General features: G+C 36.7%; 18 non-coding genes across 18 annotated transcripts; 3 read left to right on the top strand and 15 right to left on the bottom strand.

The window, feature by feature from the left end:
* Positions 1–263: 263 nt before the first annotated feature.
* TRNAM-CAU (transfer RNA methionine (anticodon CAU)) lies at positions 264–335 on the bottom strand. The gene has a single exon. It is a non-coding gene; the product is annotated as a tRNA-Met (tRNA).
* Positions 336–521: 186 nt separating this feature from the next.
* TRNAN-GUU (transfer RNA asparagine (anticodon GUU)) lies at positions 522–595 on the top strand. Its single transcript has one exon. It is a non-coding gene; the product is annotated as a tRNA-Asn (tRNA).
* Positions 596–4,022: 3,427 nt separating this feature from the next.
* TRNAN-GUU (transfer RNA asparagine (anticodon GUU)) lies at positions 4,023–4,096 on the top strand. Its single transcript has one exon. It is a non-coding gene; the product is annotated as a tRNA-Asn (tRNA).
* Positions 4,097–4,907: 811 nt separating this feature from the next.
* Positions 4,908–4,979, bottom strand: TRNAM-CAU (transfer RNA methionine (anticodon CAU)). The gene has a single exon. It is a non-coding gene; the product is annotated as a tRNA-Met (tRNA).
* Positions 4,980–5,165: 186 nt separating this feature from the next.
* On the top strand, positions 5,166–5,239 carry TRNAN-GUU (transfer RNA asparagine (anticodon GUU)). Its single transcript has one exon. It is a non-coding gene; the product is annotated as a tRNA-Asn (tRNA).
* A 4,335-nt stretch (positions 5,240–9,574) lies between these two features.
* TRNAM-CAU (transfer RNA methionine (anticodon CAU)) lies at positions 9,575–9,646 on the bottom strand. Its single transcript has one exon. It is a non-coding gene; the product is annotated as a tRNA-Met (tRNA).
* Positions 9,647–10,740: 1,094 nt separating this feature from the next.
* Positions 10,741–10,812, bottom strand: TRNAM-CAU (transfer RNA methionine (anticodon CAU)). The gene has a single exon. It is a non-coding gene; the product is annotated as a tRNA-Met (tRNA).
* A 1,095-nt stretch (positions 10,813–11,907) lies between these two features.
* TRNAM-CAU (transfer RNA methionine (anticodon CAU)) lies at positions 11,908–11,979 on the bottom strand. Its single transcript has one exon. It is a non-coding gene; the product is annotated as a tRNA-Met (tRNA).
* A 1,094-nt stretch (positions 11,980–13,073) lies between these two features.
* TRNAM-CAU (transfer RNA methionine (anticodon CAU)) lies at positions 13,074–13,145 on the bottom strand. Its single transcript has one exon. It is a non-coding gene; the product is annotated as a tRNA-Met (tRNA).
* A 1,095-nt stretch (positions 13,146–14,240) lies between these two features.
* On the bottom strand, positions 14,241–14,312 carry TRNAM-CAU (transfer RNA methionine (anticodon CAU)). Its single transcript has one exon. It is a non-coding gene; the product is annotated as a tRNA-Met (tRNA).
* A 1,095-nt stretch (positions 14,313–15,407) lies between these two features.
* TRNAM-CAU (transfer RNA methionine (anticodon CAU)) lies at positions 15,408–15,479 on the bottom strand. The gene has a single exon. It is a non-coding gene; the product is annotated as a tRNA-Met (tRNA).
* Positions 15,480–16,573: 1,094 nt separating this feature from the next.
* On the bottom strand, positions 16,574–16,645 carry TRNAM-CAU (transfer RNA methionine (anticodon CAU)). Its single transcript has one exon. It is a non-coding gene; the product is annotated as a tRNA-Met (tRNA).
* Positions 16,646–17,740: 1,095 nt separating this feature from the next.
* On the bottom strand, positions 17,741–17,812 carry TRNAM-CAU (transfer RNA methionine (anticodon CAU)). Its single transcript has one exon. It is a non-coding gene; the product is annotated as a tRNA-Met (tRNA).
* A 1,094-nt stretch (positions 17,813–18,906) lies between these two features.
* On the bottom strand, positions 18,907–18,978 carry TRNAM-CAU (transfer RNA methionine (anticodon CAU)). The gene has a single exon. It is a non-coding gene; the product is annotated as a tRNA-Met (tRNA).
* A 1,095-nt stretch (positions 18,979–20,073) lies between these two features.
* On the bottom strand, positions 20,074–20,145 carry TRNAM-CAU (transfer RNA methionine (anticodon CAU)). The gene has a single exon. It is a non-coding gene; the product is annotated as a tRNA-Met (tRNA).
* A 1,094-nt stretch (positions 20,146–21,239) lies between these two features.
* Positions 21,240–21,311, bottom strand: TRNAM-CAU (transfer RNA methionine (anticodon CAU)). Its single transcript has one exon. It is a non-coding gene; the product is annotated as a tRNA-Met (tRNA).
* A 1,094-nt stretch (positions 21,312–22,405) lies between these two features.
* On the bottom strand, positions 22,406–22,477 carry TRNAM-CAU (transfer RNA methionine (anticodon CAU)). Its single transcript has one exon. It is a non-coding gene; the product is annotated as a tRNA-Met (tRNA).
* Positions 22,478–23,572: 1,095 nt separating this feature from the next.
* Positions 23,573–23,644, bottom strand: TRNAM-CAU (transfer RNA methionine (anticodon CAU)). Its single transcript has one exon. It is a non-coding gene; the product is annotated as a tRNA-Met (tRNA).
* Between the last annotated feature and the right edge of the window lie 436 nt (positions 23,645–24,080).

Genomic DNA, 24,080 nt, shown 5'->3' with positions numbered 1-24,080 from the left:
TCAAGCTGGAAAGATGATTTTGAAATATCAATTGTACATTTTGCATTGCTCTTCTGGTGACATTGTAGCTTGTTTTTGTCAATTACCATTTCAGTAATAGGGTAAAGAAAATTAAGTGGATTTCTGAAAGAAAACAATGCTGTCAATATACTATTAAAACAAATTAAAATGTTAAAAGTTATTGTACTTTAAGTAAAAATAAAAGAGTCAAAATATCAATCCCAGTTTTGGAAGAATTTAATTAACAAAATAAGAAATGCACATAGCAGAGGATGGTTTCGATCCATCGACCTCTGGGTTATGGGCCCAGCACGCTTCCGCTGCGCCACTCTGCTGCTCATGTAAGTGTAGGAGATCCTGAAGTACTCACTCATCATGTGAAAGTACCAATGTTTTTCTTCGTTGGTCAATGGAAGAAAAATCTTGCAAAACTCTCCAGATTATTGCCTTTTTAACCTTTTTCTAGGAAACTTTCTAGATGAATGCTTTTTAGCCTTTGTCAGTACATGCATTTGCAAGCTGTCTCTGTGGCGCAATCGGTTAGCGCATTCGGCTGTTAACCGAAAGGTTGGTGGTTCAATCCCACCCAGGGACGTAACTGACCGTGTGATTAAATTTTGGTGATCTTTAAGTAGACAAGTCAAAATTTCAAACCACCTCTTATAGTGTAGGGTACCTGGCCTTCTCTGATGCAATCAGAGTCAGATTTGATTAAGTCATTTTATAAAAAACAGGAAGCACAATTTAGCATGGGGTTGCAGAGAAAAAAAATTATGCAGGCAGAGAAATCCAATTGAGTGATTAATCAGCTCTCCATTTTATGGCTTTATTTTTATGCTAACACATTTGCTCTCTGAAAAGTGTCCACAAAGCCAAGTCTCTGATTAACACCTTTGTAGGAATGGTTTTTCACCTATTACTGATTAAAACTTGCTTCATTGGAAAGGCAGCAAGATGCATCCTCATTACAATGTCCACTGAAATAATACAGGTTGACACCAGGAAACATAAACCTCACTGCATCCTTGCTGCTTTCTCAAGTGGGAATCTGTTTAATGTGAAAACCAGGTGATATCTAATCAGCACACAGGTAAGAAGTTAAGAAAATCTTTATTTAAGGGTGAAGATGTTTCTCACAAAATCGTTGCCCCAATGCATCATTGAAATTCAAGCTGGAAAGATGATTTTGAAATATCAATTGTACATTTTGCATTGCTCTTCTGGTGACAATGTAGCTTGTTTTTGTCAATTACCATTTCAGTAATAGGGTAAAGAAAATTAAGTGGATTTCTGAAAGAAAACAATGCTGTCAATATACTATTAAAACAAATTAAAATGTTAAAAGTTATTGTACTTTAAGTAAAAATAAAAGAGTCAAAATATCAATCCCAGTTTTGGAAGAATTTAATTAACAAAATAAGAAATGCACATAGCAGAGGATGGTTTCGATCCATCGACCTCTGGGTTATGGGTCCAGCACGCTTCCGCTGCGCCACTCTGCTGCTCATGTAAGTTTAAGAGATCCTGAAGTACTCACTCATCATGTGAAAGTACCAATGTGTTTCTTCGTTGGTCAATGGAAGAAAAATCTTGCAAAACTCTCCAGATTATTGCCTTTTTAACCTTTTTCTAGGAAACTTTCTAGATGAATGCTTTTTAGCCTTTGTCAGTACATATTTTTGCAAGCTGTATCTGTGGCGCAATCGGTTAGCGCATTCAGCTGTTAACCGAAAGGTTGGTGGTTCAATTCCATCGAGGGATGTAACTGAACGTGTGATCAAATTTTGGTGATCTTTAAGTAGACAAGTCAAAATTTCAAACCACCTCTTATAGTGTAGGGTACCTGGCCTTCTCTGATGCAATCAGAGTCAGATTTGATTAAGTCATTTTATAAAAAACAGGAAGCACAATTTAGCATGGGGTTGCAGAGAAAAAAAATTATGCAGGCAGAGAAATCCAATTGAGTGATTAATCAGCTCTCCATTTTATGGCTTTATTTTTATGCTAACACATTTGCTCTCTGAAAAGTGTCCACAAAGCCAAGTCTCTGATTAACACCTTTGTAGGAATGGTTTTTCACCTATTACTGATTAAAACTTGCTTCATTGGAAAGGCAGCAAGATGCATCCTCATTACAATGTCCACTGAAATAATACAGGTTGACACCAGGAAACATAAACCTCACTGCATCCTTGCTGCTTTCTCAAGTGGGAATCTGTTTAATGTGAAAACCAGGTGATATCTAATCAGCACACAGGTAAGAAGTTAAGAAAATCTTTATTTAAGGGTGAAGATGTTTCTCACAAAATCGTTGCCCCAATGCATCATTGAAATTCAAGCTGGAAAGATGATTTTGAAATATCAATTGTACATTTTGCATTGCTCTTCTGGTGACAATGTAGCTTGTTTTTGTCAATTACCATTTCAGTAATAGGGTAAAGAAAATTAAGTGGATTTCTGAAAGAAAACAATGCTGTCAATATACTATTAAAACAAATTAAAATGTTAAAAGTTATTGTACTTTAAGTAAAAATAAAAGAGTCAAAATATCAATCCCAGTTTTGGAAGAATTTAATTAACAAAATAAGAAATGCACATAGCAGGGGATGGTTTCGATCCATCGACCTCTGGGTTATGGGTCCAGCACGCTTCCGCTGCGCCACTCTGCTGCTCATGTAAGTGTAAGAGATCCTGAAGTACTCACTCATCATGTGAAAGTACCAATGTGTTTCTTCGTTGGTCAATGGAAGAAAAATCTTGCAAAACTCTCCAGATTATTGCCTTTTTAACCTTTTTCTAGGAAACTTTCTAGATGAATGCTTTTTAGCCTTTGTCAGTACATATTTTTGCAAGCTGTATCTGTGGCGCAATCGGTTAGCGCATTCAGCTGTTAACCGAAAGGTTGGTGGTTCAATTCCATCGAGGGATGTAACTGAACGTGTGATCAAATTTTGGTGATCTTTTAGTAGACAATTCAAAATTTCAAACCACCTATTATAGTGTAGGGTACCTGGCCTTCTCTGATGCAATCAGAGTCAGATTTGATTAAGTCATTTTATAAAAAACAGGAAGCACAATTTAGCATGGGGTTGCAGAGAAAAAAAATTATGCAGGCAGAGAAATCCAATTGAGTGATTAATCAGCTCTCCATTTTATGGCTTTATTTTTATGCTAACACATTTGCTCTCTGAAAAGTGTCCACAAAGCCAAGTCTCTGATTAACACCTTTGTAGGAATGGTTTTTCACCTATTACTGATTAAAACTTGCTTCATTGGAAAGGCAGCAAGATGCATCCTCATTACAATGTCCACTGAAATAATACAGGTTGACACCAGGAAACATAAACCTCACTGCATCCTTGCTGCTTTCTCAAGTGGGAATCTGTTTAATGTGAAAACCAGGTGATATCTAATCAGCACACAGGTAAGAAGTTAAGAAAATCTTTCTTTAAGGGTGAAGATGTTTCTCACAAAATCGTTGCCCCAATGCATCATTGAAATTCAAGCTGGAAAGATGATTTTGAAATATCAATTGTACATTTTGCATTGCTCTTCAGGTGACAATATAGCTTGTTTTTGTCAATTACCATTTCAGTAATAGAGTAAAGAAAATTAAGTGGATTTCTGAAAGAAAACAATGCTGTCAATATACTATTAAAACAAATTAAAATGTTAAAAGTTATTGTACTTTAAGTAAAAATAAAAGAGTCAAAATATCAATCCCAGTTTTGGAAGAATTTAATTAACCAAAAAATAAGTGCACATAGCAGAGGATGGTTTCGATCCATCGACCTCTGGGTTATGGGCCCAGCACGCTTCCGCTGCGCCACTCTGTTGCTCATGTTAGTGTCAGAGATCCTGAAGTACTCACTCATTATGTGAAAGTACCAATGTGTTTCTTCGTTGGTCAATGGAAGAAAAATCTTGCAAAACTCTCCAGATTATTGCCTTTTTAACCTTTTTCTAGGAAACTTTCTAGATGAATGCTTTTTAGCCTTTGTCAGTACATGCTTTTGCAAGCTGTCTCTGTGGCGCAATCGGTTAGCGCATTCGGCTGTTAACCGAAAGGTTGGTGGTTCAATCCCACCCAGGGACGTAACTGACCGTGTGATCAAGTTTTGGTGATCTTTAAGTAGACAAGTCAAAATTTCAAACCACCTCTTATAGTGTAGGGTACCTGGCCTTCTCTGATGCAATCAGAGTCAGATTTGATTAAGTCATTTTATAAAAAACAGGAAGCACAATTTAGCATGGGGTTGCAGAGAAAAAAAATTATGCAGGCAGAGAAATCCAATTGAGTGATTAATCAGCTCTCCATTTTATGGCTTTATTTTTATGCTAACACATTTGCTCTCTGAAAATTAACACCTTTGTAGGAATGGTTTTTCACCTATTACTGATTAAAACTTGCTTCATTGGAAAGGCAGCAAGATGCATCCTCATTACAATGTCCACTGAAATAATACAGGTTGACACCAGGAAACATAAACCTCACTGCATCCTTGCTGCTTTCTCAAGTGGGAATCTGTTTAATGTGAAAACCAGGTGATATCTAATCAGCACACAGGTAAGAAGTTAAGAAAATCTTTATTTAAGGGTGAAGATGTTTCTCACAAAATCGTTGCCCCAATGCATCATTGAAATTCAAGCTGGAAAGATGATTTTGAAATATCAATTGTACATTTTGCATTGCTCTTCTGGTGACAATGTAGCTTGTTTTTGTCAATTACCATTTCAGTAATAGGGTAAAGAAAATTAAGTGGATTTCTGAAAGAAAACAATGCTGTCAATATACTATTAAAACAAATTAAAATGTTAAAAGTTATTGTACTTTAAGTAAAAATAAAAGAGTCAAAATATCAATCCCAGTTTTGGAAGAATTTAATTAACAAAATAAGAAATGCACATAGCAGAGGATGGTTTCGATCCATCGACCTCTGGGTTATGGGCCCAGCACGCTTCCGCTGCGCCACTCTGCTGCTCATGTAAGTGTAGGAGATCCTGAAGTACTCACTCATCATGTGAAAGTACCAATGTGTTTCTTCGTTGGTCAATGGAAGAAAAATCTTGCAAAACTCTCCAGATTATTGCCTTTTTAACCTTTTTCTAGGAAACTTTCTAGATGAATGCTTTTTAGCCTTTGTCAGTACATGCATTTGCAAGCTGTCTCTGTGGCGCAATTGGTTAGCGCATTCGGCTGTTAACCGAAAGGTTGGTGGTTCAATCCCACCCAGGGACGTAACTGACCGTGTGATTAAATTTTGGTGATCTTTAAGTAGACAAGTCAAAATTTCAAACCACCTCTTATAGTGTAGGGTACCTGGCCTTCTCTGATGCAATCAGAGTCAGATTTGATTAAGTCATTTTATAAAAAACAGGAAGCACAATTTAGCATGGGGTTGCAGAGAAAAAAAATTATGCAGGCAGAGAAATCCAATTGAGTGATTAATCAGCTCTCCATTTTATGGCTTTATTTTTATGCTAACACATTTGCTCTCTGAAAAGTGTCCACAAAGCCAAGTCTCTGATTAACACCTTTGTAGGAATGGTTTTTCACCTATTACTGATTAAAACTTGCTTCATTGGAAAGGCAGCAAGATGCATCCTCATTACAATGTCCACTGAAATAATACAGGTTGACACCAGGAAACATAAACCTCACTGCATCCTTGCTGCTTTCTCAAGTGGGAATCTGTTTAATGTGAAAACCAGGTGATATCTAATCAGCACACAGGTAAGAAGTTAAGAAAATCTTTATTTAAGGGTGAAGATGTTTCTCACAAAATCGTTGCCCCAATGCATCATTGAAATTCAAGCTGGAAAGATGATTTTGAAATATCAATTGTACATTTTGCATTGCTCTTCTGGTGACAATGTAGCTTGTTTTTGTCAATTACCATTTCAGTAATAGGGTAAAGAAAATTAAGTGGATTTCTGAAAGAAAACAATGCTGTCAATATACTATTAAAACAAATTAAAATGTTAAAAGTTATTGTACTTTAAGTAAAAATAAAAGAGTCAAAATATCAATCCCAGTTTTGGAAGAATTTAATTAACAAAATAAGAAATGCACATAGCAGAGGATGGTTTCGATCCATCGACCTCTGGGTTATGGGTCCAGCACGCTTCCGCTGCGCCACTCTGCTGCTCATGTAAGTTTAAGAGATCCTGAAGTACTCACTCATCATGTGAAAGTACCAATGTGTTTCTTCGTTGGTCAATGGAAGAAAAATCTTGCAAAACTCTCCAGATTATTGCCTTTTTAACCTTTTTCTAGGAAACTTTCTAGATGAATGCTTTTTAGCCTTTGTCAGTACATATTTTTGCAAGCTGTATCTGTGGCGCAATCGGTTAGCGCATTCAGCTGTTAACCGAAAGGTTGGTGGTTCAATTCCATCGAGGGATGTAACTGAACGTGTGATCAAATTTTGGTGATCTTTAAGTAGACAAGTCAAAATTTCAAACCACCTCTTATAGTGTAGGGTACCTGGCCTTCTCTGATGCAATCAGAGTCAGATTTGATTAAGTCATTTTATAAAAAACAGGAAGCACAATTTAGCATGGGGTTGCAGAGAAAAAAAATTATGCAGGCAGAGAAATCCAATTGAGTGATTAATCAGCTCTCCATTTTATGGCTTTATTTTTATGCTAACACATTTGCTCTCTGAAAAGTGTCCACAAAGCCAAGTCTCTGATTAACACCTTTGTAGGAATGGTTTTTCACCTATTACTGATTAAAACTTGCTTCATTGGAAAGGCAGCAAGATGCATCCTCATTACAATGTCCACTGAAATAATACAGGTTGACACCAGGAAACATAAACCTCACTGCATCCTTGCTGCTTTCTCAAGTGGGAATCTGTTTAATGTGAAAACCAGGTGATATCTAATCAGCACACAGGTAAGAAGTTAAGAAAATCTTTATTTAAGGGTGAAGATGTTTCTCACAAAATCGTTGCCCCAATGCATCATTGAAATTCAAGCTGGAAAGATGATTTTGAAATATCAATTGTACATTTTGCATTGCTCTTCTGGTGACAATGTAGCTTGTTTTTGTCAATTACCATTTCAGTAATAGGGTAAAGAAAATTAAGTGGATTTCTGAAAGAAAACAATGCTGTCAATATACTATTAAAACAAATTAAAATGTTAAAAGTTATTGTACTTTAAGTAAAAATAAAAGAGTCAAAATATCAATCCCAGTTTTGGAAGAATTTAATTAACAAAATAAGAAATGCACATAGCAGGGGATGGTTTCGATCCATCGACCTCTGGGTTATGGGTCCAGCACGCTTCCGCTGCGCCACTCTGCTGCTCATGTAAGTGTAAGAGATCCTGAAGTACTCACTCATCATGTGAAAGTACCAATGTGTTTCTTCGTTGGTCAATGGAAGAAAAATCTTGCAAAACTCTCCAGATTATTGCCTTTTTAACCTTTTTCTAGGAAACTTTCTAGATGAATGCTTTTTAGCCTTTGTCAGTACATATTTTTGCAAGCTGTATCTGTGGCGCAATCGGTTAGCGCATTCAGCTGTTAACCGAAAGGTTGGTGGTTCAATTCCATCGAGGGATGTAACTGAACGTGTGATCAAATTTTGGTGATCTTTTAGTAGACAATTCAAAATTTCAAACCACCTATTATAGTGTAGGGTACCTGGCCTTCTCTGATGCAATCAGAGTCAGATTTGATTAAGTCATTTTATAAAAAACAGGAAGCACAATTTAGCATGGGGTTGCAGAGAAAAAAAATTATGCAGGCAGAGAAATCCAATTGAGTGATTAATCAGCTCTCCATTTTATGGCTTTATTTTTATGCTAACACATTTGCTCTCTGAAAAGTGTCCACAAAGCCAAGTCTCTGATTAACACCTTTGTAGGAATGGTTTTTCACCTATTACTGATTAAAACTTGCTTCATTGGAAAGGCAGCAAGATGCATCCTCATTACAATGTCCACTGAAATAATACAGGTTGACACCAGGAAACATAAACCTCACTGCATCCTTGCTGCTTTCTCAAGTGGGAATCTGTTTAATGTGAAAACCAGGTGATATCTAATCAGCACACAGGTAAGAAGTTAAGAAAATCTTTCTTTAAGGGTGAAGATGTTTCTCACAAAATCGTTGCCCCAATGCATCATTGAAATTCAAGCTGGAAAGATGATTTTGAAATATCAATTGTACATTTTGCATTGCTCTTCAGGTGACAATATAGCTTGTTTTTGTCAATTACCATTTCAGTAATAGAGTAAAGAAAATTAAGTGGATTTCTGAAAGATAACAATGCTGTCAATATACTATTAAAACAAATTAAAATGTTAAAAGTTATTGTACTTTAAGTAAAAATAAAAGAGTCAAAATATCAATCCCAGTTTTGGAAGAATTTAATTAACCAAAAAATAAGTGCACATAGCAGAGGATGGTTTCGATCCATCGACCTCTGGGTTATGGGCCCAGCACGCTTCCGCTGCGCCACTCTGTTGCTCATGTTAGTGTCAGAGATCCTGAAGTACTCACTCATTATGTGAAAGTACCAATGTGTTTCTTCGTTGGTCAATGGAAGAAAAATCTTGCAAAACTCTCCAGATTATTGCCTTTTTAACCTTTTTCTAGGAAACTTTCTAGATGAATGCTTTTTAGCCTTTGTCAGTACATGCTTTTGCAAGCTGTCTCTGTGGCGCAATCGGTAAGCGCATTCGGCTGTTAACCTAAAGGTTGGTGGTTCAATCCCACCCAGGAATGTTATTGACCGTGTGATCAAATTTTGGTGATCTTTAAGTAGACAAGTCAAAATGTCAAACCACCTCTTATAGTGTAGGGTACCTGGCCTTCTCTGATGCAATCAGAGTCAGATTTGATGAAGTCATTTTATAAAAAACAGGAAGCACAATTTAGCATGGGGTTGCAGAGAAAAAAATGATGCAGGCAGAGAAATCCAATTGAGTGATTAATCAGCTCTCCATTTTATGGCTTTATTTTTATGCTAACACATTTGCTCTCTGAAAAGTGTCCACAAAGCCAAGTCTCTGATTAACACCTTTGTAGGAATGGTTTTTCACCTATTACTGATTAAAACTTGCTTCATTGGAAAGGCAGCAAGATGCATCCTCATTACAATGTCCACTGAAATAATACAGGTTGACACCAGGAAACATAAACCTAACTGCATCCTTGCTGCTTTCTCAAGTGGGAATCTGTTTAATGTGAAAACCAGGTGATATCTAATCAGCACACAGGTAAGAAGTTAAGAAAATCTTTCTTTAAGGGTGAAGATGTTTCTCACAAAATCGTTGCCCCAATGCATCATTGAAATTCAAGCTGGAAAGATGATTTTGAAATATCAATTGTACATTTTGCATTGCTCTTCTGGTGACAATGTAGCTTGTTTTTGTCAATTACCATTTCAGTAATAGGGTAAAGAAAATTAAGTGGATTTCTGAAAGAAAACAATGCTGTCAATATACTATTAAAACAAATTAAAATGTTAAAAGTTACTGTACTTTAGGTAAAAATAAAAGAGTCAAAATATCAATCCCAGTTTTGGAAGAATTTAATTAACAAAAAAATAAGTGCACGTAGCAGAGGATGGTTTCGATCCATCGACCTCTGGGTTATGGGCCCAGCACGCTTCCGCTGCGCCACTCTGCTGCTCATGTAAGTTTAAGAGATCCTGAAGTACTCCTTCATCATGTGAAAGTACCAATGTGTTTCTTCATTGGTCAATGGAAGAAAAATCTTGCAAAACTCTCCAGATTATTGCCTTTTTAACCTTTTTCTTGGAAACTTTCTAGATGAATGCTTTTTAGCCTTTGTCAGTACATACTTTTGCAAGCTGTCTCTGTGGCGCAATCGGTAAGCGCATTCGGCTGTTAACCTAAAGGCTGGTGGTTCAATCCCACCCAGGAATGTTATTGACCGTGTGATCAAATTTTGGTGATCTTTAAGTAGACAAGTCAAAATTTCAAACCACCTCTTATAGTGTAGGGTACCTGGCCTTCTCTGATGCAATCAGAGTCAGATTTGATGAAGTCATTTTATAAAAAACAGGAAGCACAATTTAGCATGGGGTTGCAGAGAAAAAAATGATGCAGGCAGAGAAATCCAATTGAGTGATTAATCAGCTCTCCATTTTATGGCTTTATTTTTATGCTAACACATTTGCTCTCTGAAAAGTGTCCACAAAGCCAAGTCTCTGATTAACACCTTTGTAGGAATGGTTTTTCACCTATTACTGATTAAAACTTGCTTCATTGGAAAGGCAGCAAGATGCATCCTCATTACAATGTCCACTGAAATAATACAGGTTGACACCAGGAAACATAAACCTCACTGCATCCTTGCTGCTTTCTCAAGTGGGAATCTGTTTAATGTGAAAGCCAGGTGATATCTAATCAGCACACAGGTAAGAAGTTAAGAAAATCTTTCTTTAAGGGTGAAGATGTTTCTCACAAAATCGTTGCCCCAATGCATCATTGAAATTCAAGATGGAAAGATGATTTTGAAATATCAATTGTACATTTTGCATTGCTCTTCTGGTGACAATATAGCTTGTTTTTGTCAATTACCATTTCAGTAATAGGGTAAAGAAAATTAAGTGGATTTCTGAAAGAAAACAATGCTGTCAATATACTATTAAAACAAATTAAAATGTTAAAAGTTATTGTACTTTAAGTAAAAATAAAAGAGTCAAAATATCAATCCCAGTTTTGGAAGAATTTAATTAACCAAAAAATAAGTGCACATAGCAGAGGATGGTTTCGATCCATCGACCTCTGGGTTATGGGCCCAGCACGCTTCCGCTGCGCCACTCTGCTGCTCATGTTAGTGTCAGAGATCCTGAAGTACTTACTCATTATGTGAAAGTACCAATGTGTTTCTTCGTTGGTCAATGGAAGAAAAATCTTGCAAAACTCTCCAGATTATTGCCTTTTTAACCTTTTTCTAGGAAACTTTCTAGATGAATGCCTTTTAGCCTTTGTCAGTACAAGCTTTTGCAAGCTGTCTCTGTGGTGCAATCTGTTAGCGCGTTCGGCTGTTAACCTAAAGGTTGGTGGTTCAATCCCACCCAGGAATGTTATTGACCGTGTGATCAAATTTTGGTGATCTTTAAGTAGACAAGTCAAAATTTCAAACCACCTCTTATAGTGTAGGGTATCTGGCCTTCTCTGATGCAACCAGAGTCAGATTTGATTAAGTCATTTTATAAAAAACAGGAAGCACAATTTAGCATGGGGTTGCAGAGAAAAAAAATTATGCAGGCAAAGAAATCCAATTGAGTGATTAATCAGCTATCCATTTTATGGCTTTATTTTTATGCTAACACATTTGCTCTCTGAAAAGTGTCCACAAAGCCAAGTCTCTGATTAACACCTTTGTAGGAATGGTTTTTCACCTATTACTGATTAAAACTTGCTTCATTGGAAAGGCAGCAAGATGCATCCTCATTACAATGTCCACTGAAATAATACAGGTTGACACCAGGAAACATAAACCTCACTGCATCCTTGCTGCTTTCTCAAGTGGGAATCTGTTTAATGTGAAAACCAGGTGATATCTAATCAGCACACAGGTAAGAAGTTAAGAAAATCTTTCTTTAAGGGTGAAGATGTTTCTCACAAAATCGTTGCCCCAATGCATCATTGAAATTCAAGCTGGAAAGATGATTTTGAAATATCAATTGTACATTTTGCATTGCTCTTCTGGTGACAATGTAGCTTGTTTTTGTCAATTACCATTTCAGTAATAGGGTAAAGAAAATTAAGTGGATTTCTGAAAGAAAACAATGCTGTCAATATACTATTAAAACAAATTAAAATGTTAAAAGTTACTGTACTTTAGGTAAAAATAAAAGAGTCAAAATATCAATCCCAGTTTTGGAAGAATTTAATTAACAAAAAAATAAGTGCACGTAGCAGAGGATGGTTTCGATCCATCGACCTCTGGGTTATGGGCCCAGCACGCTTCCGCTGCGCCACTCTGCTGCTCATGTAAGTTTAAGAGATCCTGAAGTACTCCTTCATCATGTGAAAGTACCAATGTGTTTCTTCATTGGTCAATGGAAGAAAAATCTTGCAAAACTCTCCAGATTATTGCCTTTTTAACCTTTTTCTTGGAAACTTTCTAGATGAATGCTTTTTAGCCTTTGTCAGTACATACTTTTGCAAGCTGTCTCTGTGGCGCAATCGGTAAGCGCATTCGGCTGTTAACCTAAAGGCTGGTGGTTCAATCCCACCCAGGAATGTTATTGACCGTGTGATCAAATTTTGGTGATCTTTAAGTAGACAAGTCAAAATTTCAAACCACCTCTTATAGTGTAGGGTACCTGGCCTTCTCTGATGCAATCAGAGTCAGATTTGATGAAGTCATTTTATAAAAAACAGGAAGCACAATTTAGCATGGGGTTGCAGAGAAAAAAATGATGCAGGCAGAGAAATCCAATTGAGTGATTAATCAGCTCTCCATTTTATGGCTTTATTTTTATGCTAACACATTTGCTCTCTGAAAAGTGTCCACAAAGCCAAGTCTCTGATTAACACCTTTGTAGGAATGGTTTTTCACCTATTACTGATTAAAACTTGCTTCATTGGAAAGGCAGCAAGATGCATCCTCATTACAATGTCCACTGAAATAATACAGGTTGACACCAGGAAACATAAACCTCACTGCATCCTTGCTGCTTTCTCAAGTGGGAATCTGTTTAATGTGAAAGCCAGGTGATATCTAATCAGCACACAGGTAAGAAGTTAAGAAAATCTTTCTTTAAGGGTGAAGATGTTTCTCACAAAATCGTTGCCCCAATGCATCATTGAAATTCAAGATGGAAAGATGATTTTGAAATATCAATTGTACATTTTGCATTGCTCTTCTGGTGACAATATAGCTTGTTTTTGTCAATTACCATTTCAGTAATAGGGTAAAGAAAATTAAGTGGATTTCTGAAAGAAAACAATGCTGTCAATATACTATTAAAACAAATTAAAATGTTAAAAGTTATTGTACTTTAAGTAAAAATAAAAGAGTCAAAATATCAATCCCAGTTTTGGAAGAATTTAATTAACCAAAAAATAAGTGCACATAGCAGAGGATGGTTTCGATCCATCGACCTCTGGGTTATGGGCCCAGCACGCTTCCGCTGCGCCACTCTGCTGCTCATGTTAGTGTCAGAGATCCTGAAGTACTTACTCATTATGTGAAAGTACCAATGTGTTTCTTCGTTGGTCAATGGAAGAAAAATCTTGCAAAACTCTCCAGATTATTGCCTTTTTAACCTTTTTCTAGGAAACTTTCTAGATGAATGCCTTTTAGCCTTTGTCAGTACAAGCTTTTGCAAGCTGTCTCTGTGGTGCAATCTGTTAGCGCGTTCGGCTGTTAACCTAAAGGTTGGTGGTTCAATCCCACCCAGGAATGTTATTGACCGTGTGATCAAATTTTGGTGATCTTTAAGTAGACAAGTCAAAATTTCAAACCACCTCTTATAGTGTAGGGTATCTGGCCTTCTCTGATGCAACCAGAGTCAGATTTGATTAAGTCATTTTATAAAAAACAGGAAGCACAATTTAGCATGGGGTTGCAGAGAAAAAAAATTATGCAGGCAAAGAAATCCAATTGAGTGATTAATCAGCTATCCATTTTATGGCTTTATTTTTATGCTAACACATTTGCTCTCTGAAAAGTGTCCACAAAGCCAAGTCTCTGATTAACACCTTTGTAGGAATGGTTTTTCACCTATTACTGATTAAAACTTGCTTCATTGGAAAGGCAGCAAGATGCATCCTCATTACAATGTCCACTGAAATAATACAGGTTGACACCAGGAAACATAAACCTCACTGCATCCTTGCTGCTTTCTCAAGTGGGAATCTGTTTAATGTGAAAGCCAGGTGATATCTAATCAGCACACAGGTAAGAAGTTAAGAAAATCTTTCTTTAAGGGTGAAGATGTTTCTCACAAAATCGTTGCCCCAATGCATCATTGAAATTCAAGATGGAAAGATGATTTTGAAATATCAATTGTACATTTTGCATTGCTCTTCTGGTGACAATATAGCTTGTTTTTGTCAATTACCATTTCAGTAATAGGGTAAAGAAAATTAAGTGGATTTCTGAAAGAAAACAATGCTGTCAATATACTATTAAAACAAATTAAAATGTTAAAAGTTATTGTACTTTAAGTAAAAATAAAAGAGTCAAAATATCAATCCCAGTTTTGGAAGAATTTAATTAACCAAAAAATAAGTGCACATAGCAGAGGATGGTTTCGATCCATCGACCTCTGGGTTATGGGCCCAGCACGCTTCCGCTGCGCCACTCTGCTGCTCATGTTAGTGTCAGAGATCCTGAAGTACTTACTCATTATGTGAAAGTACCAATGTGTTTCTTCGTTGGTCAATGGAAGAAAAATCTTGCAAAACTCTCCAGATTATTGCCTTTTTAACCTTTTTCTAGGAAACTTTCTAGATGAATGCCTTTTAGCCTTTGTCAGTACAAGCTTTTGCAAGCTGTCTCTGTGGTGCAATCTGTTAGCGCGTTCGGCTGTTAACCTAAAGGTTGGTGGTTCAATCCCACCCAGGAATGTTATTGACCGTGTGATCAAATTTTGGTGATCTTTAAGTAGACAAGTCAAAATTTCAAACCACCTCTTATAGTGTAGGGTATCTGGCCTTCTCTGATGCAACCAGAGTCAGATTTGATTAAGTCATTTTATAAAAAACAGGAAGCACAATTTAGCATGGGGTTGCAGAGAAAAAAAATTATGCAGGCAAAGAAATCCAATTGAGTGATTAATCAGCTATCCATTTTATGGCTTTATTTTTATGCTAACACATTTGCTCTCTGAAAAGTGTCCACAAAGCCAAGTCTCTGATTAACACCTTTGTAGGAATGGTTTTTCACCTATTACTGATTAAAACTTGCTTCATTGGAAAGGCAGCAAGATGCATCCTCATTACAATGTCCACTGAAATAATACAGGTTGACACCAGGAAACATAAACCTCACTGCATCCTTGCTGCTTTCTCAAGTGGGAATCTGTTTAATGTGAAAACCAGGTGATATCTAATCAGCACACAGGTAAGAAGTTAAGAAAATCTTTCTTTAAGGGTGAAGATGTTTCTCACAAAATCGTTGCCCCAATGCATCATTGAAATTCAAGCTGGAAAGATGATTTTGAAATATCAATTGTACATTTTGCATTGCTCTTCTGGTGACAATGTAGCTTGTTTTTGTCAATTACCATTTCAGTAATAGGGTAAAGAAAATTAAGTGGATTTCTGAAAGAAAACAATGCTGTCAATATACTATTAAAACAAATTAAAATGTTAAAAGTTACTGTACTTTAGGTAAAAATAAAAGAGTCAAAATATCAATCCCAGTTTTGGAAGAATTTAATTAACAAAAAAATAAGTGCACGTAGCAGAGGATGGTTTCGATCCATCGACCTCTGGGTTATGGGCCCAGCACGCTTCCGCTGCGCCACTCTGCTGCTCATGTAAGTTTAAGAGATCCTGAAGTACTCCTTCATCATGTGAAAGTACCAATGTGTTTCTTCATTGGTCAATGGAAGAAAAATCTTGCAAAACTCTCCAGATTATTGCCTTTTTAACCTTTTTCTTGGAAACTTTCTAGATGAATGCTTTTTAGCCTTTGTCAGTACATACTTTTGCAAGCTGTCTCTGTGGCGCAATCGGTAAGCGCATTCGGCTGTTAACCTAAAGGCTGGTGGTTCAATCCCACCCAGGAATGTTATTGACCGTGTGATCAAATTTTGGTGATCTTTAAGTAGACAAGTCAAAATTTCAAACCACCTCTTATAGTGTAGGGTACCTGGCCTTCTCTGATGCAATCAGAGTCAGATTTGATGAAGTCATTTTATAAAAAACAGGAAGCACAATTTAGCATGGGGTTGCAGAGAAAAAAATGATGCAGGCAGAGAAATCCAATTGAGTGATTAATCAGCTCTCCATTTTATGGCTTTATTTTTATGCTAACACATTTGCTCTCTGAAAAGTGTCCACAAAGCCAAGTCTCTGATTAACACCTTTGTAGGAATGGTTTTTCACCTATTACTGATTAAAACTTGCTTCATTGGAAAGGCAGCAAGATGCATCCTCATTACAATGTCCACTGAAATAATACAGGTTGACACCAGGAAACATAAACCTCACTGCATCCTTGCTGCTTTCTCAAGTGGGAATCTGTTTAATGTGAAAGCCAGGTGATATCTAATCAGCACACAGGTAAGAAGTTAAGAAAATCTTTCTTTAAGGGTGAAGATGTTTCTCACAAAATCGTTGCCCCAATGCATCATTGAAATTCAAGATGGAAAGATGATTTTGAAATATCAATTGTACATTTTGCATTGCTCTTCTGGTGACAATATAGCTTGTTTTTGTCAATTACCATTTCAGTAATAGGGTAAAGAAAATTAAGTGGATTTCTGAAAGAAAACAATGCTGTCAATATACTATTAAAACAAATTAAAATGTTAAAAGTTATTGTACTTTAAGTAAAAATAAAAGAGTCAAAATATCAATCCCAGTTTTGGAAGAATTTAATTAACCAAAAAATAAGTGCACATAGCAGAGGATGGTTTCGATCCATCGACCTCTGGGTTATGGGCCCAGCACGCTTCCGCTGCGCCACTCTGCTGCTCATGTTAGTGTCAGAGATCCTGAAGTACTTACTCATTATGTGAAAGTACCAATGTGTTTCTTCGTTGGTCAATGGAAGAAAAATCTTGCAAAACTCTCCAGATTATTGCCTTTTTAACCTTTTTCTAGGAAACTTTCTAGATGAATGCCTTTTAGCCTTTGTCAGTACAAGCTTTTGCAAGCTGTCTCTGTGGTGCAATCTGTTAGCGCGTTCGGCTGTTAACCTAAAGGTTGGTGGTTCAATCCCACCCAGGAATGTTATTGACCGTGTGATCAAATTTTGGTGATCTTTAAGTAGACAAGTCAAAATTTCAAACCACCTCTTATAGTGTAGGGTATCTGGCCTTCTCTGATGCAACCAGAGTCAGATTTGATTAAGTCATTTTATAAAAAACAGGAAGCACAATTTAGCATGGGGTTGCAGAGAAAAAAAATTATGCAGGCAAAGAAATCCAATTGAGTGATTAATCAGCTATCCATTTTATGGCTTTATTTTTATGCTAACACATTTGCTCTCTGAAAAGTGTCCACAAAGCCAAGTCTCTGATTAACACCTTTGTAGGAATGGTTTTTCACCTATTACTGATTAAAACTTGCTTCATTGGAAAGGCAGCAAGATGCATCCTCATTACAATGTCCACTGAAATAATACAGGTTGACACCAGGAAACATAAACCTCACTGCATCCTTGCTGCTTTCTCAAGTGGGAATCTGTTTAATGTGAAAACCAGGTGATATCTAATCAGCACACAGGTAAGAAGTTAAGAAAATCTTTCTTTAAGGGTGAAGATGTTTCTCACAAAATCGTTGCCCCAATGCATCATTGAAATTCAAGCTGGAAAGATGATTTTGAAATATCAATTGTACATTTTGCATTGCTCTTCTGGTGACAATGTAGCTTGTTTTTGTCAATTACCATTTCAGTAATAGGGTAAAGAAAATTAAGTGGATTTCTGAAAGAAAACAATGCTGTCAATATACTATTAAAACAAATTAAAATGTTAAAAGTTACTGTACTTTAGGTAAAAATAAAAGAGTCAAAATATCAATCCCAGTTTTGGAAGAATTTAATTAACAAAAAAATAAGTGCACGTAGCAGAGGATGGTTTCGATCCATCGACCTCTGGGTTATGGGCCCAGCACGCTTCCGCTGCGCCACTCTGCTGCTCATGTAAGTTTAAGAGATCCTGAAGTACTCCTTCATCATGTGAAAGTACCAATGTGTTTCTTCATTGGTCAATGGAAGAAAAATCTTGCAAAACTCTCCAGATTATTGCCTTTTTAACCTTTTTCTTGGAAACTTTCTAGATGAATGCTTTTTAGCCTTTGTCAGTACATACTTTTGCAAGCTGTCTCTGTGGCGCAATCGGTAAGCGCATTCGGCTGTTAACCTAAAGGCTGGTGGTTCAATCCCACCCAGGAATGTTATTGACCGTGTGATCAAATTTTGGTGATCTTTAAGTAGACAAGTCAAAATTTCAAACCACCTCTTATAGTGTAGGGTACCTGGCCTTCTCTGATGCAATCAGAGTCAGATTTGATGAAGTCATTTTATAAAAAACAGGAAGCACAATTTAGCATGGGGTTGCAGAGAAAAAAATGATGCAGGCAGAGAAATCCAATTGAGTGATTAATCAGCTCTCCATTTTATGGCTTTATTTTTATGCTAACACATTTGCTCTCTGAAAAGTGTCCACAAAGCCAAGTCTCTGATTAACACCTTTGTAGGAATGGTTTTTCACCTATTACTGATTAAAACTTGCTTCATTGGAAAGGCAGCAAGATGCATCCTCATTACAATGTCCACTGAAATAATACAGGTTGACACCAGGAAACATAAACCTCACTGCATCCTTGCTGCTTTCTCAAGTGGGAATCTGTTTAATGTGAAAGCCAGGTGATATCTAATCAGCACACAGGTAAGAAGTTAAGAAAATCTTTCTTTAAGGGTGAAGATGTTTCTCACAAAATCGTTGCCCCAATGCATCATTGAAATTCAAGATGGAAAGATGATTTTGAAATATCAATTGTACATTTTGCATTGCTCTTCTGGTGACAATATAGCTTGTTTTTGTCAATTACCATTTCAGTAATAGGGTAAAGAAAATTAAGTGGATTTCTGAAAGAAAACAATGCTGTCAATATACTATTAAAACAAATTAAAATGTTAAAAGTTATTGTACTTTAAGTAAAAATAAAAGAGTCAAAATATCAATCCCAGTTTTGGAAGAATTTAATTAACCAAAAAATAAGTGCACATAGCAGAGGATGGTTTCGATCCATCGACCTCTGGGTTATGGGCCCAGCACGCTTCCGCTGCGCCACTCTGCTGCTCATGTTAGTGTCAGAGATCCTGAAGTACTTACTCATTATGTGAAAGTACCAATGTGTTTCTTCGTTGGTCAATGGAAGAAAAATCTTGCAAAACTCTCCAGATTATTGCCTTTTTAACCTTTTTCTAGGAAACTTTCTAGATGAATGCCTTTTAGCCTTTGTCAGTACAAGCTTTTGCAAGCTGTCTCTGTGGTGCAATCTGTAGGCGCGTTCGGCTGTTAACCTAAAGGTTGGTGGTTCAATCCCACCCAGGAATGTTATTGACCGTGTGATCAAATTTTGGTGATCTTTAAGTAGACAAGTCAAAATTTCAAACCACCTCTTATAGTGTAGGGTATCTGGCCTTCTCTGATGCAACCAGAGTCAGATTTGATTAAGTCATTTTATAAAAAACAGGAAGCACAATTTAGCATGGGGTTGCAGAGAAAAAAAATTATGCAGGCAGAGAAATCCAATTGAGTGATTAATCAGCTATCCATTTTATGGCTTTATTTTTATGCTAACACATTTGCTCTCTGAAAAGTGTCCACAAAGCCAAGTCTCTGATTAACACCTTTGTAGGAATGGTTTTTCACCTATTACTGATTAAAACTTGCTTCATTGGAAAGGCAGCAAGATGCATCCTCATTACAATGTCCACTGAAATAATACAGGTTGACACCAGGAAACATAAACCTCACTGCATCCTTGCTGCTTTCTCAAGTGGGAATCTGTTTAATGTGAAAACCAGGTGATATCTAATCAGCACACAGGTAAGAAGTTAAGAAAATCTTTCTTTAAGGGTGAAGATGTTTCTCACAAAATCGTTGCCCCAATGCATCATTGAAATTCAAGCTGGAAAGATGATTTTGAAATATCAATTGTACATTTTGCATTGCTCTTCTGGTGACAATATAGCTTGTTTTTGTCAATTACAATTTCAGTAATAGAGTAAAGAAAATTAAGTGGATTTCTGAAAGAAAACAATGCTGTCAATATACTATTAAAACAAATTAAAATGTTAAAAGTTATTGTACTTTAAGTAAAAATAAAAGAGTCAAAATATCAATCCCAGTTTTGGAAGAATTTAATTAACCAAAAAATAAGTGCACATAGCAGAGGATGGTTTCGATCCATCGACCTCTGGGTTATGGGCCCAGCACGCTTCCGCTGCGCCACTCTGCTGCTCATGTTAGTGTCAGAGATCCTGAAGTACTCACTCATTATGTGAAAGTACCAATGTGTTTCTTAGTTGGTCAATGGAAGAAAAATCTTGCAAAACTCTCCAGACTATTGCCTTTTTAACCTTTTTCTAGGAAACTTTCTAGATGAATGCTTTTTAGCCTTTGTCAGTACATGCTTTTGCAAGCTGTCTCTGTGGCGCAATCGGTAAGCGCATTCGGCTGTTAACCTAAAGGTTGGTGGTTCAATCCCACCCAGGAATGTTATTGACCGTGTGATCAAATTTTGGTGATCTTTAAGTAGACAAGTCAAAATTTCAAACCACCTCTTATAGTGTAGGGTACCTGGCCTTCTCTGATGCAATCAGAGTCAGATTTGATGAAGTCATTTTATAAAAAACAGGAAGCACAATTTAGCATGGGGTTGCAGAGAAAAAAATTATGCAGGCAGAGAAATCCAATTGAGTGATTAATCAGCTCTCCATTTTATGGCTTTATTTTTATGCTAACACATTTGCTCTCTGAAAAGTGTCCACAAAGCCAAGTCTCTGATTAACACCTTTGTAGGAATGGTTTTTCACCTATTACTGATTAAAACTTGCTTCATTGGAAAGGCAGCAAGATGCATCCTCATTACAATGTCCACTGAAATAATACAGGTTGACACCAGGAAACATAAACCTAACTGCATCCTTGCTGCTTTCTCAAGTGGGAATCTGTTTAATGTGAAAACCAGGTGATATCTAATCAGCACACAGGTAAGAAGTTAAGAAAATCTTTCTTTAAGGGTGAAGATGTTTCTCACAAAATCGTTGCCCCAATGCATCTTTGAAATTCAAGCTGGAAAGATGATTTTGAAATATCAATTGTACATTTTGCATTGCTCTTCTGGTGACAATGTAGCTTGTTTTTGTCAATTACCATTTCAGTAATAGGGTAAAGAAAATTAAGTGGATTTCTGAAAGAAAACAATGCTGTCAATATACTATTGAAACAAATTAAAATGTTAAAAGTTACTGTACTTTAGGTAAAAATAAAAGAGTCAAAATATCAATCCCAGTTTTGGAAGAATTTAATGAACAAAAAAATAAGTGCACATAGCAGAGGATGGTTTCGATCCATCGACCTCTGGGTTATGGGCCCAGCACGCTTCCGCTGCGCCACTCTGCTGCTCATGTAAGTGCCAGAGATCCTGAAGTACTCCTTCATCATGTGAAAGTACCAATGTGTTTCTTCATTGGTCAATGGAAGAAAAATCTTGCAAAACTCTCCAGATTATTGCCTTTTTAACCTTTTTCTAGGAAACTTTCTAGATGAATGCTTTTTAGCCTTTGTCAGTACATGCTTTTGCAAGCTGTCTCTGTGGCGCAATCGGTAAGTGCATTCGGCTGTTAACCTAAAGGCTGGTGGTTCAATCCCACCCAGGAATGTTATTGACCGTGTGATCAAATTTTGGTGATCTTTAAGTAGACAAGTCAAAATTTCAAACCACCTCTTATAGTGTAGGGTACCTGGCCTTCTCTGATGCAATCAGAGTCAGATTTGATGAAGTCATTTTATAAAAAACAGGAAGCACAATTTAGCATGGGGTTGCAGAGAAAAAAATTATGCAGGCAGAGAAATCCAATTGAGTGATTAATCAGCTCTCCATTTTATGGCTTTATTTTTATGCTAACACATTTGCTCTCTGAAAAGTGTCCACAAAGCCAAGTCTCTGATTAACACCTTTGTAGGAATGGTTTTTCACCTATTACTGATTAAAACTTGCTTCATTGGAAAGGCAGCAAGATGCATCCTCATTACAATGTCCACTGAAATAATACAGGTTGACACCAGGAAACATAAACCTCACTGCATCCTTGCTGCTTTCTCAAGTGGGAATCTGTTTAATGTGAAAACCAGGTGATATCTAATCAGCACACAGGTAAGAAGTTAAGAAAATCTTTCTTTAAGGGTGAAGATGTTTCTCACAAAATCGTTGCCCCAATGCATCATTGAAATTCAAGCTGGAAAGATGATTTTGAAATATCAATTGTACATTTTGCATTGCTCTTCTGGTGACAATGTAGCTTGTTTTTGTCAATTACCATTTCAGTAATAGGGTAAAGAAAATTAAGTGGATTTCTGAAAGAAAACAATGCTGTCAATATACTATTAAAACAAATTAAAATGTTAAAAGTTACTGTACTTTAGGTAAAAATAAAAGAGTCAAAATATCAATCCCAGTTTTGGAAGAATTTAATTAACAAAAAAATAAGTGCACATAGCAGAGGATGGTTTCGATCCATCGACCTCTGGGTTATGGGCCCAGCACGCTTCCGCTGCGCCACTCTGCTGCTCATGTAAGTTTAAGAGATCCTGAAGTACTCCTTCATCATGTGAAAGTACCAATGTGTTTCTTCATTGGTCAATGGAAGAAAAATCTTGCAAAACTCTCCAGATTATTGCCTTTTTAACCTTTTTCTAGGAAACTTTCTAGATGAATGCTTTTTAGCCTTTGTCAGTACAAGCTTTTGCAAGCTGTCTCTGTGGTGCAATCTGTTAGCGCGTTCGGCTGTTAACCTAAAGGTTGGTGGTTCAATCCCACCCAGGAATGTTATTGACCGTGTGATCAAATTTTGGTGATCTTTAAGTAGACAAGTCAAAATTTCAAACCACCTCTTATAGTGTAGGGTATCTGGCCTTCTCTGATGCAACCAGAGTCAGATTTGATTAAGTCATTTTATAAAAAACAGGAAGCACAATTTAGCATGGGGTTGCAGAGAAAAAAAATTATGCAGGCAGAGAAATCCAATTGAGTGATTAATCAGCTCTCCATTTTATGGCTTTATTTTTATGCTAACACATTTGCTCTCTGAAAAGTGTCCACAAAGCCAAGTCTCTGATTAACACCTTTGTAGGAATGGTTTTTCACCTATTACTGATTAAAACTTGCTTCATTGGAAAGGCAGCAAGATGCATCCTCATTACAATGTCCACTGAAATAATACAGGTTGACACCAGGAAACATAAACCTCACTGCATCCTTGCTGCTTTCTCAAGTGGGAATCTGTTTAATGTGAAAACCAGGTGATATCTAATCAGCACACAGGTAAGAAGTTAAGAAAATCTTTCTTTAAGGGTGAAGATGTTTCTCACAAAATCGTTGCCCCAATGCATCATTGAAATTCAAGCTGGAAAGATGATTTTGAAATATCAATTGTACATTTTGCATTGCTCTTCAAGTGACAATATAGCTTGTTTTTGTCAATTAACATTTCAGTAATAGAGTAAAGAAAATTAAGTGGATTTCTGAAAGAAAACAATGCTGTCAATATACTATTAAAACAAATTAAAATGTTAAAAGTTATTGTACTTTAAGTAAAAATAAAAGAGTCAAAATATCAATCCCAGTTTTGGAAGAATTTAATTAACCAAAAAATAAGTGCACATAGCAGAGGATGGTTTCGATCCATCGACCTCTGGGTTATGGGCCCAGCACGCTTCCGCTGCGCCACTCTGCTGCTCATGTTAGTGTAAGAGATCCTGAAGTACTCACTTATTATGTGAAAGTACCAATGTGTTTCTTCGTTGGTCAATGGAAGAAAAATCTTGCAAAACTCTCCAGATTATTGCCTTTTTAACCTTTTTCTAGGAAACTTTCTAGATGAATGCTTTTTAGCCTTTGTCAGTACATGCTTTTGCAAGCTGTCTCTGTGGCGCAATCGGTAAGCGCATTCGGCTGTTAACCTAAAGGTTGGTGGTTCAATCCCACCCAGGAATGTTATTGACCGTGTGATCAAATTTTGGTGATCTTTAAGTAGACAAGTCAAAATGTCAAACCACCTCTTATAGTGTAGGGTACCTGGCCTTCTCTGATGCAATCAGAGTCAGATTTGATGAAGTCATTTTATAAAAAACAGGAAGCACAATTTAGCATGGGGTTGCAGAGAAAAAAAT

Source organism: Pseudophryne corroboree, chromosome 4, assembly GCF_028390025.1.
Source record: "Pseudophryne corroboree isolate aPseCor3 chromosome 4, aPseCor3.hap2, whole genome shotgun sequence".
NCBI classification, from domain to species: domain Eukaryota; kingdom Metazoa; phylum Chordata; class Amphibia; order Anura; family Myobatrachidae; genus Pseudophryne; species Pseudophryne corroboree.
The sequence above is the reverse complement of the archived record's forward strand: the minus strand, read 5'-3'. Positions and strand labels throughout refer to the sequence as shown.